The 14,479-nt window shown below is 46.3% G+C and overlaps 1 pseudogene across 1 annotated transcript in view; it reads left to right on the top strand.

The window, feature by feature from the left end:
* Positions 1-14,479, top strand: part of LOC311236195 (cGMP-dependent protein kinase 1-like) — a 935,082-nt pseudogene that overhangs the window by 735,867 nt on the left and 184,736 nt on the right. Inside the window, exon 4 of the transcript in view lies at positions 5,975-6,080. The product of the transcript in view is annotated as a cGMP-dependent protein kinase 1-like (transcript). The remainder of the gene's footprint in view (positions 1-5,974; positions 6,081-14,479) is intronic.

Genomic DNA, 14,479 nt, shown 5'->3' with positions numbered 1-14,479 from the left:
TGTGTGTCATGTTTCCAAATAAGATTGGTCACGAAATGCTTTCTACTTCAATTTGTTGGTTAGAATAGATGACCTCCGTTGAAACTTCACTGAGATTAACAGTCTATTGTGAGCTCCCGCACAGATGTGATAATAATAATAATAACAATAATAACAATAATAACAATAATAATAACAATAATAATAATAATAATAATAATAATAATAATAATAATAATAATAATAATAATAATAATAATAATAATAATAATAATAATAATAATAATAATAATAATAATAATAATAATAATAATAATAATAATAATAATAATAATAATAATAATAATAATAATAATAATAATAATAATAATAATAATAATAATAATAATAGCTTCATTTTATATAGCGCCTTTCAAGAGACCCAAGGTCGCTTTACATAGATAGGGGGGGGGGGATAACAAAGTAACAGACATAGTGGACAGACACAACATATAAATATGATGATGGAATTCATTCAAGTCCTCTCCACCCTCGGGTCTTTGCCACCGGCACGGTCCATCGTGATATTGGAGATGGATCGAGCAATAGACTGTTACTGTAGCTGTCAAAGCTCCATCACAAATGCAGTTATGTGAATAGAAAGGGATTCCACTCAGTCAATGTTGCGATGCGCATTTGCCTGATACATGTTGTTGCTGCATGCCGGGAGGAAAGGCATGCTGCATGTTTTCAATTCATTAAATAAAACGGATACTTTTCGCAAGGGTTTACTGACTGTCATACAAATAATCAACCAACTACATACTGTAACTTTTCAGTGCACGTTCTTATTTACATTGTGACAACAGCCTTGTGAGTTACCGCAGTGACCCGCACACAGACATGATGGAATTCAAGTTCAAGTTTGTATTGATCACATATAGGCAGGCTACATCATACATGGCAGTGAGATTCATTGTTCTTGTATATGCTCTCGTATTATTGTTTATATAGGCTACCCAATACTGACATCAAAATAGATTGTATGCCTCTAGAAATCATATGCAGCAGGTAGAAAATTGACGGAAAATCCGTCGCGATTTGGAATAAAATTGAGGAGAACTTTAATCCCTGGGTATTAATCAAACAAAACGGGAAAAGACAGTCATATTCCAGCACGGTCTTTATTAGTGTTTGCGCTGCCCAGGCAGCAATGGTTAATAGATATCATATCCGACATCACCGTACGTGTACACGTCTGTCAGCCTGTCACATAACACGCTTCCCTCGGCTTAGTCCATTTTTCCACATTTCATGGGGGTATTCCATTACCGTATATGGTTAATCGGGGCGGTTCTGGTATGCAAATACTTAAAACAGTGCACGAGCTCAACCGTAGGATCAAAGTCATATTTATCAAGACAGGTGTGCGTAGAACCTGTGTACGCACGTGTGATAAATCCAGTTTTTTTTGTGCGTGCACAGATTCTAAATTCCGTGCTTAAGTATGGAAATAGAACATTTTCTAAGTCACGTTGATGAATGAGGGCCCAGGACTTCAAAAAAACATCCATACTCCCAATAACCATCGCAGACCAACCCATAACCCTAACTGATTCATTCAAGTTCCTCGCAAGCATCTGTCACCGACCGACACTGTTACCGTGACTGTCCTATATGTATTTATTTATGTATATTTGTTTTGACGTTTTTGATGTTTGATGTCTGTTTCATGTTTGATATAACCAGTGCTCAACATCTGTACCGAAATCAATTACCACCAACCATCGTTGTGTGGCATTAAAGTATCTTGTATCTTGTAAAGTATCTTGTATGTATGGTCAATGTTTGAAAATTGTGGCCAATTCCACTTCTGTGTTTACTAGTGACATCGTTGATCGGTCACCTGATCCAGTTGATCAGTCACCTGATCCAGTCATTGATTGGTCACCTGATCCAGTCGTTAGTCGGTCGCCTGATCCAGTCATTGATTGGTCACCTGATCCAGTCATTGATCGGTCACATGATCCAGTCATTGGTTGGTCACCTGATCCAGTCGTTGGTTGGTCACCTGATCCAGTCGTTGATTGGTCACCTGATCCAGCGGCACAATCATGTAACTTCATCATCAGCAGCAGACATTCACGTGAGCAGTGACTTGGTGACAGTAGGGGTTGATAGGGTTTACATTAGATTAGATTAGATTCTAATGTATTGTCATTTTACAGCACACGTACAGTACAACTAAATAAAAAAATAAATGTGGGTAAACTGGGTATAAATATATAATATATTATATATATATAAATATAAAAAATAAACGAGTACTACTGAGTGTAGTGCTAATCAGATGTATGTACAGAGTTGTAGTACTATTAATATGAATGAATGAATGAATGAATAGTTATATTTCAAACAAGAAATATAAACAAGAAATAACAATGTAAAAAAAAATGTATTAAAAGAAATACAAAGATAATTTGCTGTGAAAAAATAAATAGATAAAATAATATTCTGTCTTTTGTCCGAAAAGGAATAGGATGAAGCAGTATGCTTACCAGGTCATACCTCTTATTGCAATATACCCTTAACAGTGTTTAACACAGTGTTACATTTTCTTCAAACAGAATCATCTTCACACATCTTCACTTGTCCATCGATCAAACCGATCAATTACTGTTAATAAATAAGTTATTTTACAATCAATAGGCTACTGTTAATATACAACCAGTATATTTAGAAAGCAAAAGGTATATCCTGACTTGATCAGAACAAAAACTTCAACAATGAAAAAAAGACAAGTCAATCATTTCAACATCTCCCATTAATGAGAGTTACAACCTCCCTCCTCTTTGCTGTACCTTTCTAGAATTGCTCTTTTGTAATACATTTTGAACTGTATGACGTTTTTGGACAGGGGTGGCTGTCATCGTGGCAAAGAGTTCAGGGAGATGACAGCTAAGGGAAATAAGCTGTTCCTGGGTCTGCTTGACTTGGAGTGGAGGTTCCCAGAGGCGGGGAGGAGGGCAAACAGTCCATGATTGGGATGAGAGGTGTCCTTAACAATGCTGCATGCCTTCCTCAAACACCGTTTGTGATGGATAGACTCAATTGTAGGGAGTGATGTACCGGTGATGTATTGAGAGGTTTTCATTCAACCACCCTCTGGCTTTCCGGTCTCAGGCAGTGCAGTTGAAGTACTGTACTAGACTGTGATGCAGTTGGTGAGTATGCTCTTTATGGCGCGCCGGTAAAAGTTTGCCAGAATCTGAGGAGACAGATGGGGGCTTTTCTCAGTCTCCTCAGGAAGAAGAGATGCTGGTGAGCCTTTTTGACCAGTGACGAGGTGTTGAGGGTCCAAGAGAGGTCCTCAGAGATGTGGACTATGGTTGGATTTTGGTGTTGGTGTCATGTATAGGAGTGCAGTCATGGGTGAAGAGGGAGTAGAGGAGAGGGCTCAGCATGCAGCCTTGAAGCACGCCAGGTGCTTCAGCCCTGTCATGCTCACTCTCACTCTGTCCCTCTGTCCTGTCATGCTGCTCACTCTGTCCTGTCATGCTGCTCACTCTGTCCTGTCATGCTGCTCACTCTGTCCTGTCATGCTGCTCACTCTGTCCTGTCATGCTGCTCACTCAGTCCTGTCATGCTGCTCACTCTATCCTGTCATGCTGCTCACTCTGTCCTGTCATGCTGCTCACTCTGTCCTGTTATGCTGCTCACTCTGTCATGCTGCTCACTCTATCATGTCATGCTGCTCACTCTATCCTGTCATGCTGCTCACTCTGTCCCGTCATGCTGCTCACTCTGTCATGCTGCTCACTCTGTCATGCTGCTCACTCTGTCATGCTGCTCACTCTGTCATGCTGCTCACTCTGTCCCGTCATGCTGCTCACTCTGTCATGCTGCTCAGTCTGTCCCGTCATGCTGCTCACTCTGTCATGCTGCTCACTCTGTCCTGTCATGCTGCTCACTATGTCATGCTGCTCACTCTGTCCTGTCATGCTGCTCACTCTGTCATGCTGCTCACTCTGTCCTGTCATGCTGCTCACTCTGTCCCCGTCATGCTGCTCACTCTGTCCTGTCATGCTGATCACTCTGTCATGTCATGCTGCTCACTCTGTCCCCGTCATGCTGCTCACTCTGTCCTGTCATGCTGCTCACTCTGTCCTGTCATGCTGATCACTCTGTCCTTTTCTTTTCTTTTCTTTTCTTTTCTTTTCTTTTCTTTTCTTTTCTTTTCTTTTCTTTTCTTTTCTTTTCTTTTCTTTTCTTTTCTTTTCTTTTATTTTCTTTTCTTTTCTTCTCTTCTCTTCTCTTCTCTTCTCTTCTCTTCTCTTCTCTTCTCTTCTCTTCTCTTCTCTTCTCTTCTCTTCTCTTCTCCTCTGCTCTGCTATGTTCTCTTCTCTTCTCTTCTCTTCTCTTCTGCTCTGTTCTGTTCTCTTCTATTCTCTTCTCTTCTCTTCTCTTCTCTTCTCTTCTCTTCTCTTCTCTTCTCTTCTCTTCTCTTCTCTTCTCTTCTCTTCTCTTCTCTTCTCTTCTCTTCTCTTCTCTTCTCTTCTCTTCTCTTCTCTTCTGCTCTGTTCTCTTCTCTTCTCTTCTCTTCTCTTCTCTTCTCTTCTCTTCTCCTCTGCTCTGCTATGTTCTCTTCTCTTCTCTTCTCTTCTCATCTCTTCTCTTCTCTTCTCTTCTCTTCTCTTCTCTTCTCTTCTCTTCTCTTCTCTTCTCTTCTCTTCTCTTCTCTTCTCTTCTCTTCTGCTCTGTTATGTTCTGATCTGTTCTCTTCTGCTCTGTTCTGTTCTGTTCTGATCTGTTCTGTTCTCTTCTCTTCTCTTCTCTTCTCTTCTCTTCTCTTCTCTTCTCTTCTCTTCTCTTCTCTTCCCTTCTCTTCTCTTCTCTTCTCTTCTCTTCTCTTCTCTTCTCTTCTCTTCTCTTCTCTTCTCTTCTCTTCTCTTCTCTTCTCTTCTCTTCTGCTCTGTTCTGTTTTGTTCTGTTCTGTTCTGTTCTGTTCTCTTTTCTTCTCTTCTCTTCTCTTCTGCTCTGTTCTGCTCTGTTCTCTTCTGCTCTGTTCTGTTCTGATCTGTTCTCTTCTGCTCTTTTCTGTTCTGTTCTATTCTGCTCTGTTCTGCTCTGTTCTGTTCTGTTCTCTTACGCTCTGTTCTGCTCTGTTCTGTTCTGCTCTGTTCTCTTCTGTTCTGCTCTGATCTGTTCTGATCTGTTCTCTTCTGCTCTGCTCTGCTCTGTTCTGTTATGTTCTGTTCTGCTCTGCTCTGCTCTGCTATGTTCTGTTCTCTTCTGTTCTGATCTGATCTGTTCCCTTCTGCTCTGCTCTGCTCTGTTCTGCTCTGTTCTCTTCTGTTCTGCTCTGCTCTGCTCTGTTCTGTTCTGTTCTCTTCTCTTCTGTTCTGCTCTGTTCTGCTCTGTTCTCTTCTCTTCTGCTCCGCTCTGCTCTGTTCTCGTCTGTTCTGCTTTGTTATCTTTTGTTCTGCTCTGTTATGTTCTGCTCTGGCTCTGCTATGCGCTGCTCTGTTCTGCTCTGTTCTGCTCTACTATGCGCTGCTCTGTTCTGCTCTGTTATTTTCTGCTATGCTCTGTTCTGCTCTGTTCTGTTCTGTTTTATTATGTTATGCTCTGTTCTGTTCTGCTCTGCTCTGCTCTGCTCTGCTTTGCTCTGCTCTGTTCTGCTCTGCTCTGCTTTGCTCTGCTCTGCTCTGCTCTGTTCTGTTCTGTTCTATCCTGCTCTGTTCTGTTCTGTTTAGCTCAGCTCCTCAATAGATTCACTCTGTTCTGTTTGTTCCTATAATGTCAGACTCTCTCTAAGGGAATGTTGCCTTTACAAACACTGCATTGAATGAACGGTGGCTTGAATGTGTGTGAGTAATAATACAGGAACTAATACAAACGCTCAGATGTGCAAAGGAATGTTATTGTAACTCGAGCTTGAAGCTTTGAGTGAGAGTGTTGTATTTTATTATATGCAGACCAGTGTATTGATATACTGTATATTTTCTCTTTCTAGCTGTGGATAATGTGAAGTTATGGGCCATAGACAGACAGTGCTTCCAGACCATCATGATGAGAACTGGCCTCATCAAACACGCTGAATACATGGAGTTCCTCAAGAGGTAAGTTACTAGTTGTCACTGCTCTTTCTCTCTCTGCCTATCCCTTCATTTCCCTCACTCGCTCATCTGTTTCTCCCTATTTCTTCCTTGCTCAGTCTCTGTCTCTCTCTCTCTCTCTCTCTCTCTCTCTCTCTCTCTCTCTCTCTCTCTCTCTCTCTCTCTCTCTCTCTCTCTCTCTCTCTCTCTCTCTCTCTCTCTCTCTCTCTCTCTCTCTCTCTCCCTGTCTCTGTCCACTTCTGTCTACATGTGGTTTATCTCTTAGGTCCCCTTTCCTGTCTTCCAGGCTCTGTACTTGATATAATTCACCCAGGTGGGACCCCACATTGTCTCCCATCTCTAAGACTGAAGTGTTGGCAGTATATGGTCTAATAATGGCCTTTGTGAGGTCCCATTGCCGTGGTGAGATTCTCAACACTAAAAAAGAAACTGGCATATAATCACCAGTTACTTAGCAACAACCTTATAATTGAACCATCCTCATATTCATATTCAGATTTCTTATTTGACACATCCTCCATGCTGTACAGTCTTGAAGTCTTGAGAGTCCTGGCTGCATGTAGTCTTTTACCAACACACTTGCAGTTCCACATTCGGGTTCTGATTGGTCGCGTGTTTAGTTCAGTTAGTTGGATAAACCATGGCCACACCCTCGCAAAGAAATCCCAGCTCGCTTCCTGAAATAATTCTCACAGTCTATTATTATTATTATACCATTCTGAATTATGTTTTTGTGCTTCGTTTTTCTAGAGGGGGCTTTTGAAATGTAAAATAATAGACCTAAAATGCTGATACTAAATTTACTTTGTCCTAAATAATACACGTTATATATATGGCGCTCGCGAGGTGCGATATACACATTATGTGGTTATTTTAATAACGCGCAGCACTATCACCTATCACTCATTTGGCTCTGATTCCTTTCATATTCTCCGCTGTGGATGTTTAACGGAGCGCCTTGATTTTTTCACTGTCGCGGCTTCCTCCGTGCGTCGTGAGGCGTTCCTGGCTCCACGGTTGTGGCAGGCAGGTGCGCCTGAGCGGTGCCCGGAGGAGAGTGTGCTTCGCAGAGGGGCCGTTGAGCTCCCATCTCCTGTGAGGTGGCTGAGTTCCGGCCCTGGTTCCCCCGCCAGAGGGCACTCGGCCGATAGGCGGACAGTTCCTTTGGTGGCCGAGGATTTGCGTCGCAGACTCTTCGCCTCGGCTCGTTCTTGTCGTAGGACGGCGAACAGCGGGATTGAACGGCCTAGTGGCAGTGTTGTGCTGGATCCGAGCGAGAGTTCCCTCGCCTCTTCTCCATATCTCTTGTTCGAAGGCCCGGCGGAGACGAGACACTCTGCCCTTCGGGGCGTGGCAGAGAGTGCTACGTCTCCCTGGGGACCCTCGTACTCTGGGACTGGGTTAAAATCTCCACCCCGGAGACGAGATGCCCTGCTATCTGCCGCGTCGGACGATGGCTCCCGCTTATCTTTTGGAGACGGTGTGTGCAGCCTCCCGTACGCGAGGGACGCGAGTGACGTGGAAGAAGGTATGCAAGGGGAGTTGCTTGCCTTGTTCCCCAAGCTCATGGTGGCCGCCACAGCCGCCAATGGTGTGGCGTTGCTGCAGCCACTGCCGGCACCTGTTCCCGATGACATGATAGGTCATCTCTGCCAACGCCGTCCTGTGAGGGAGGCGGGCGTTGTCTGCCCATTCTTCCCATCAATGGAGGCTTACGTGGCGCGGGGACAGGTAATATCCCGCATCGTCGGCCTTACCCCCTCCTACTTGCCAGTCACGCGGGTGGTGGGTTTGGTCCAGGGGCTGAAGGACGGGGTGCCTCGACTTGATAGCCCGATGGCATCCATCCTTTGCCCCGAGATGGTGTGGGAGCCATTACGTAAGCCAGTTCCCCAGGGGAAATCAGCTAGGCAGTTGGCTATGTGGAGTGACAAGGTGTACATCGCCTCGACACAGAGCCTGGCTGCAACCTCCAACATTGCGCAGCTGGCGCGCTACATGTCGGGGCTGATGGCGGGCGGGGCGGTACTGGACGACCGTCAATGGTACCTCCACGCCCAGGCAGCTGGAGCCATCCTGCATCTGACTCAGCTGCAGGCTATAGCCGCCGGGAAGGAGCGTGCCCTACAGCGCCACCTTTGGCTGGAGCAGGCGGGGGTTCCGGACCAGAGGAGGATTCCACTGCTCACGGCCTCCCTCTCCGATGCTGGACTTTTCGGGTCGGCTATGCAGCAGATGATGGCAGCCTGAAGAGAGATGGAGGAGGAGCACTCCGTGCTCCAACCCCACTTTCCCCGACCCACTGCCACGGGTGATAATAATAATAATAATAATACTTCGTTTTATATAGCGCCTTTCAGAGGACCCAAGGTCGCTTTACATAAGGGGGGGGGGGGGGGGAGATAACAAGTCAACAAACATAGTGGACAGACACAACACATACATATAAAGTGAGAAAGTTAGGGGTTGAAGGCCAGGTTGAAGAGGTGGGTTTTGAGCAGTTTTTTAAATGAGTCCAGAGTTGGGGTGGTGCGGAGTTCTGCGGGGAGGGAGTTCCAGAGGGTGGGAGCTGCCACACTGAAAGCTCTGTCCCCGAACGTCCGCAGTCTGGTTCGGGGGATGGAGAGCTGACCAGTGTCCGTGGATCGCAGGGACCGTGACTGAGTGTAGGGGTGGAGGAGGTCAGTGAGGTACTGAGGTGCCAGGGCGTGAAGGGATTTGTAGGTGAGCAGGAGGGTTTTGTAGGTGATGCGGGATTTGATGGGGAGCCAGTGGAGCTGGATGAGGATGGGGGTGATGTGCTGCCAGGGTTTGGTGCGGGTTAGAACCCTGGCAGCTGAATTTTGAACATACTGGAGCCTGATGTGAGGAGGAGGCAACGCCATCGCCACCGTCACCACCGCCGCTGCTGGGCCTTCTAGGAAGAAGGCCAGGAGTGGAGGAAGTGCCACTACCGCTGCAGCCAGTCGTCCTGCGCCCGGGGGGGAACGGTAGGGATCGACGTGACCAGGCGGCTCCTCAGCACCGTCCCTCCGGGTCGGCTTCCCGTGGAGGCAAACAGCGTTCTGCACGTGGCAGGCGACGCTAGTGACTTCCCCTGTTTGATTTTTGTTATTAAATAAAGGGTCCCTCCTGGTGAGGGACTGTTTTTTGTTACAAAACGTGTGTTGATTCACTATATATTTGGGGATACTGTGTAAACCCTCAGCTACTGCTGGGGTTGCGCTCTGGTGCTGGTGCAGTTTTCTCTGAAAATAGTTTTGGTCGCTATTATGTATGACTTAGCAAGGCCTGTAGCTAGCACTTGGTCGAGGACTTATGTCTTCTCTCGTCATAAAAGACGGCATTCTTCTTGCAGTAGTAAGAGTGAACTTTTGCCTTTTTTATTGTGTAAAGAGGGTTGTGTGTGTTCGTGTTTTACGTTTAAGTAAACGTGGCATTGAGTCCACAACTGGGTTTGGTGTTAGCCTACAGAAGTTGTACATATATAGCTCTTGTACCAAGGTCATTTGGCCTCTCTCTTTGGTCTGTTGTTTTTTCTTTACTTTAGGGTAAAGTTATACATTTTCAGGTGGCAAGTTTTGCACATAAGCCTGAGCCATGTATAAAACCAGTTTTTTGCACAAGCGAGGTTATCGTCTGTGGCTGGCGTGCAGACGGTGAAGCTATTACCCTAACAGGTATATACGCTTTCGTGTAGCGCGCTACAACTGGTGTCATGGCTCTGCTGTGTTATTGCATCGTATCAGGGGTGGACTAATAAACCCCTCCCCCATTTCGGATATTGTTGTACCCTTTGCGACACTGATTGGCCAGGAGGTTGGGCCTCCTGCCTGTCAGTCTCCCTGTCGGGCTGAGGGGTCAGTGCGTCACAGGGAGGCAGAAGGGGGGGTTCCCTGGTTCCACTCCATATTAGGATGGGTGGGTCACAGGATTTCCCCGGCCATGGAATACGTCACTAGGTGCGTTTTTCCTATTGGCCATGAGACATATCCGTGAGTTTTCAGGGTCTGTGCTGCAGACCGCTGTCATTGTCAAAGTTGGATGATACGATGCATTCGAAGACTGTTTGTTTTCTGCTCTGCTCTCTATTAAAGTGTGTATTGGGCCGTTGGTCACTTGGCCCAATTATTACATATATCTTTTTCAATTGTTACTCACGTAGAGGTCTCTCTGGGGGAACTTCTGTCTTCCCCTCTTATATAAAGGGCAGAATTGACAGGGTTTTTACCCTTAGGCGCGTCATATGAGACCCGTGTCTGTGTCTTATAGGCCGGCTTCCTGCTGCTCGTCCCAGACAGCATGGAGGAAACGTTGTGTGGTGTTTCTTATTAGAATTCGCTGTCGATGTGTTTCGGGCTCTCGACGTGCATATATACGCTAGTTATGAAATCAGTGTATGGTCTGCGAGACCAATTAGCGCTGGCCCTGGGTGCTTTCAATGTTGAAACCACTTTATGGGCTGGCTTGGTTGCCCAACTCATAGAAACAGCGTTTTTTTATGCGGGCGGCTGGGAAGGAGATTTTTTATTATTATTTTTTTACCGAGCGCCAGTTCACTAGGTTAGACTCGACGGCTCACGTACATCTCCGGGGGGAGATGACAGAGTAGATCAAAACATTGGAGGAGGGGCCACCAGGAGCAGTGCGTTCACATACTGACCATCTTGGTGGCGCCCTCTGTGATGTTTTGGATCGACACGCGTACCTACCCCCTCTTAGGACTGGGGATGGCGGCGTGACTATGACACGGGACTGGTTCTGGTCACGCCGGACCAGGTCAGTTTAACCTGTTGCCCGCCGGGGCGCAGATCTGCTGTTCTGGTACCCCGAAGGACTTTGTGCTTTTCCGGGGGGAAAATGACGGGTCGGGCCGGACGTCGCAGGGATTGATGTCATGGATGTGTGTGTCATATGTATGCCACCACGAGTTGCCCTTAACAGTGACGTGCTTGGTCCATACTGTGTTGTATCTTGCGCTGTGTTAGGGGGCTTGGTCCTTCTCCATTTGTTTCACCCCTCCCTCCCTGCTAGGCCGGGGATGGGAGGGGGCTGTCGGGGTGGTTGCCTGTCAACTCCTCTAGGCATCCCTGTGTAGGTCCCGGTCCACCAGGACTCGTCCTCGTTAACCTGTTGGCCTGGGTTAACCCTTTGAAAGCTGAAACACTTGTACTGCTTGTATAGCCTGTGTATACACGCAGTTATGTTTCTGAGTTTTCTTTGTGGGTTAAGGGAACACCCGCCTCCTGTTACACTAAACATAGGGGGGTGGTTGGTTCCCCGGTGTGTTGGTAGCAGAGTCGACTCTCAGGTTGAGGCCGGGCCTGACCCTGTCTGCCCGAGAGTATGCCCCCGCATCTTTCATGACATCTGCCAATTGTGTCAGCCTCTTCTCTGAACCTCGAACCCGCTGGATTGATGAATTGGCGGGGTCGGGTTTGTGGAGGTTGTGACATGGTGCACAGCATACCGAACGCCCCTTCCGCCGGTATACTGTTCTTGCAGTAGACCCCTTAGGCGCCTGTCTAGTCCGCAGTGCTCCGGGCACAGGTCGAGTTCTGCTCTTGGGGCCTGTTGCCTGGATTGAGGGATCAACCTCCTTGGGCGGTTGTCTCCCCGGCACGCCGACTGGCCACGCAGTGTTGTGGGGGGGTAGCCTCTTGAGAAGAGTGCTTCAGAGTGGCGTGCCAAGGGGGGAAGGGCCTTCACTTGATTTTGGCCCTGTCCGATACGCTGGCGATGTGGGGGATGGTGTCACCAGTGACCGTCTGGTGGGGTCTCGATGCCATCGGCCTCGTTGGCCTCACCAGGCCCCTTTTTTCAGGGGGTCCTGGTCCTCGGGTTGTCCTAGGGCTGGGACCTCCTCCGCACTCCACTGCTATGGCCTTGCCACAGGGTTTGGGTTCTTGACCTCCGACCCCGCGATGTTGGGGGCTGTGACGTTTTTCTTTGGCTTCACATCCGTTCCCTGGTGGCATGTGGGATGCGCGCTCGAGTGGTCGCCAGCCCTTCTAAACAAAGGTAAGTCCCACGGTCTGCTCACCCTGTGCGTTTGAGGTGCTAAACCCTCTTCGCACAGTCGGGTCCGATCTCCCTCCCATCCTCCGCTAGGGGGGGCCGGGGGGCTCGGATCCTCCCCGGTATTCTGATTGTTGTAGGGGGCCTCAGCAGGTACATATGTCGAGCTTTTCGCTCTTCTCAGCTCCTGTGTTCCACTAGAGCAGAGCGTAAAGCTATACGATTTATAACGTAAGGTTATTCTATAACCCTAGTTATATGAGTATAGCGAGCGCTCTGCTCTGACTCACTGAGGACCCCACGGTCTTCTCCTTTGGTGGTGAAAGACTTGGGAAGGAGCTGATTGTGTGGCCACGACCCCGCTTATATAGGAGCGGATGTGGGTGTGGCCAGGCAGAGGTGAATAGGGGTGTACATGTGGAGAATGTTTTTTCATTATTAGAATGGATTAAAGGGATAGTTCCACTAGAGCAGAGCGCTCGCTATACTCATATAACTAGGGTTATAGAATAACCTTACGTTACTTTACTAGTTACTTCATTTAAAAAGTAACTCAGTTACTTTACTAGTTACTTACACCCAAAGGTAATGTGTTACTGTGAAAAGTAACCATTTAGTTACTTTAAAAAAAAAACATTTAAATGAATTGCTCCCATTAATGCCCTTACAGATTCTTACAGTCAAAATCTGTTGATCAACTTGACAGTTTCCATTAATGGGAACGGGAATGGGAATTTAGCTCGGGAGCGTTCACGTTTAGGTTCGAGCGTGTGCACATTTAGGTTCTAGGTTGAAAATAAGTGCATGCTTAGGTTGAAGGAATGGCCTTGATGTCGGAATGTTTCATTATAAGCGCCTTGCAGTGTTGGTTAATATATCAATCATGCATTGCAACGTTAGTTAGGATCAATTGTGCATGAAAGGACTATATTGTTTGAGCAAAGTTAACGGCAACTTGTTTTTAGATGTGCAACAGGCAAAATACATAATGTTTTTATTTTCTGTAACACAATATTTTTGGTGTGATAGAATGGGAGCCAAGCCATGCTTTTAAATTAGTATTGATGAGATGCCCTTACATATTCTTACAGTCGAAATCTGTTGATCAACTTGACAGTTTCCATTAATATCATCAGTGCATGTGAGCGGATCGGAGCGTGAGCGGCGCGGGGAGCGGAGCGGGCGGTTTTGACGTGAGCGAGGAGTGGGTTTTAAAATGGGTCGGCGCGACGTCCGGAGCGAGAGTTCTCCTCCGCTCCAATCCGCTCCGGGCCGCTCACACAGTGGTTTAACACTGATGTAATATACATGTAGTACAATGCCAAAGCAACAGATGGCGATGTACAAACATGAAGGCCATTTTCAACCAATGAGAAGGGTGAACCTGTGATATCCTGTAGGCTTTGTCACTCACATCCTGTTAGAAAAAGTTTTGACGCCATTGTTGTTGTCGTTAGCTTACATGCTAACGTTAATGGCAGCGACCATAGCATTGTGGCTAGACTAGCTATCATCGCTTAATAGAGCTAGTGAATGGATACACACTAAAAACAGATTGGTCAAATTTGACCCAATTTGGGTTATTTTTGACCCAATTCACTGGTCAAAAAGGGCCCGACCAGTGTGTGGGTTAATTTGACCCAATATTATTGGTTATTTCATTTGACCCATAACTTGGGTCAAATAAACGAATACTAACAACCCATTTTAAGGGTCAAAATAACCCAACCTCCAAGTTGATTTGACCCCATATTGGGTTATACCAACGACCCATTTTAAGGGTCAAAATAACCCAACTTCCAAATTGATTTGACCCCATATTGGGTTATACCAACGACCCATTTTAAGGGTCAAAATAACCCAACTTCTAAGTTGATTTGACCCCATATTGGGTTATACAAACGACCCATTTTAAGGGTCAAAATAACCCAACCTCCTAGTTGATTTGACCCGTATTGGGTTATACAAACAACCCATTTTAAGGGTCAAAATAGTTGCTTTGACTGAATCTTGGGTTACATCAAAAGGGTCAAATAGACCATATTCACAGCAGCCATCTTGTGAGCCAGATTGACAACGATTGACCAACAGATGGACACAGCAACATGATTAGTTACACATGTGTCAGTCTGGTTCACAGGATGTAGGTTTACCCTGCTGTGTCAAGATGGCTGCTGTGAAAAGGGCCTATTAACACAACTGCTATAGTTAGTACACTACATTAGGTTGGCACAGATGCTTGATTGAAAGGTATACCAGTCTAAATGTGCTGAAATCAATGAAAAGAACAGACCAAGGCGTAGAATACATTTAACTTCAACATTTATTACACTTGTTGCATATACATGTCACGGCGTGTGGACATCAAAAAGTGCTTTCATGTC

This window comes from Notolepis coatsorum, assembly GCF_963971535.1.
Source record: "Notolepis coatsorum genome assembly, chromosome: 10".
NCBI lineage: Eukaryota > Metazoa > Chordata > Actinopteri > Aulopiformes > Paralepididae > Notolepis > Notolepis coatsorum.
This window is presented reverse-complemented; position numbering and strand designations above follow the sequence as displayed.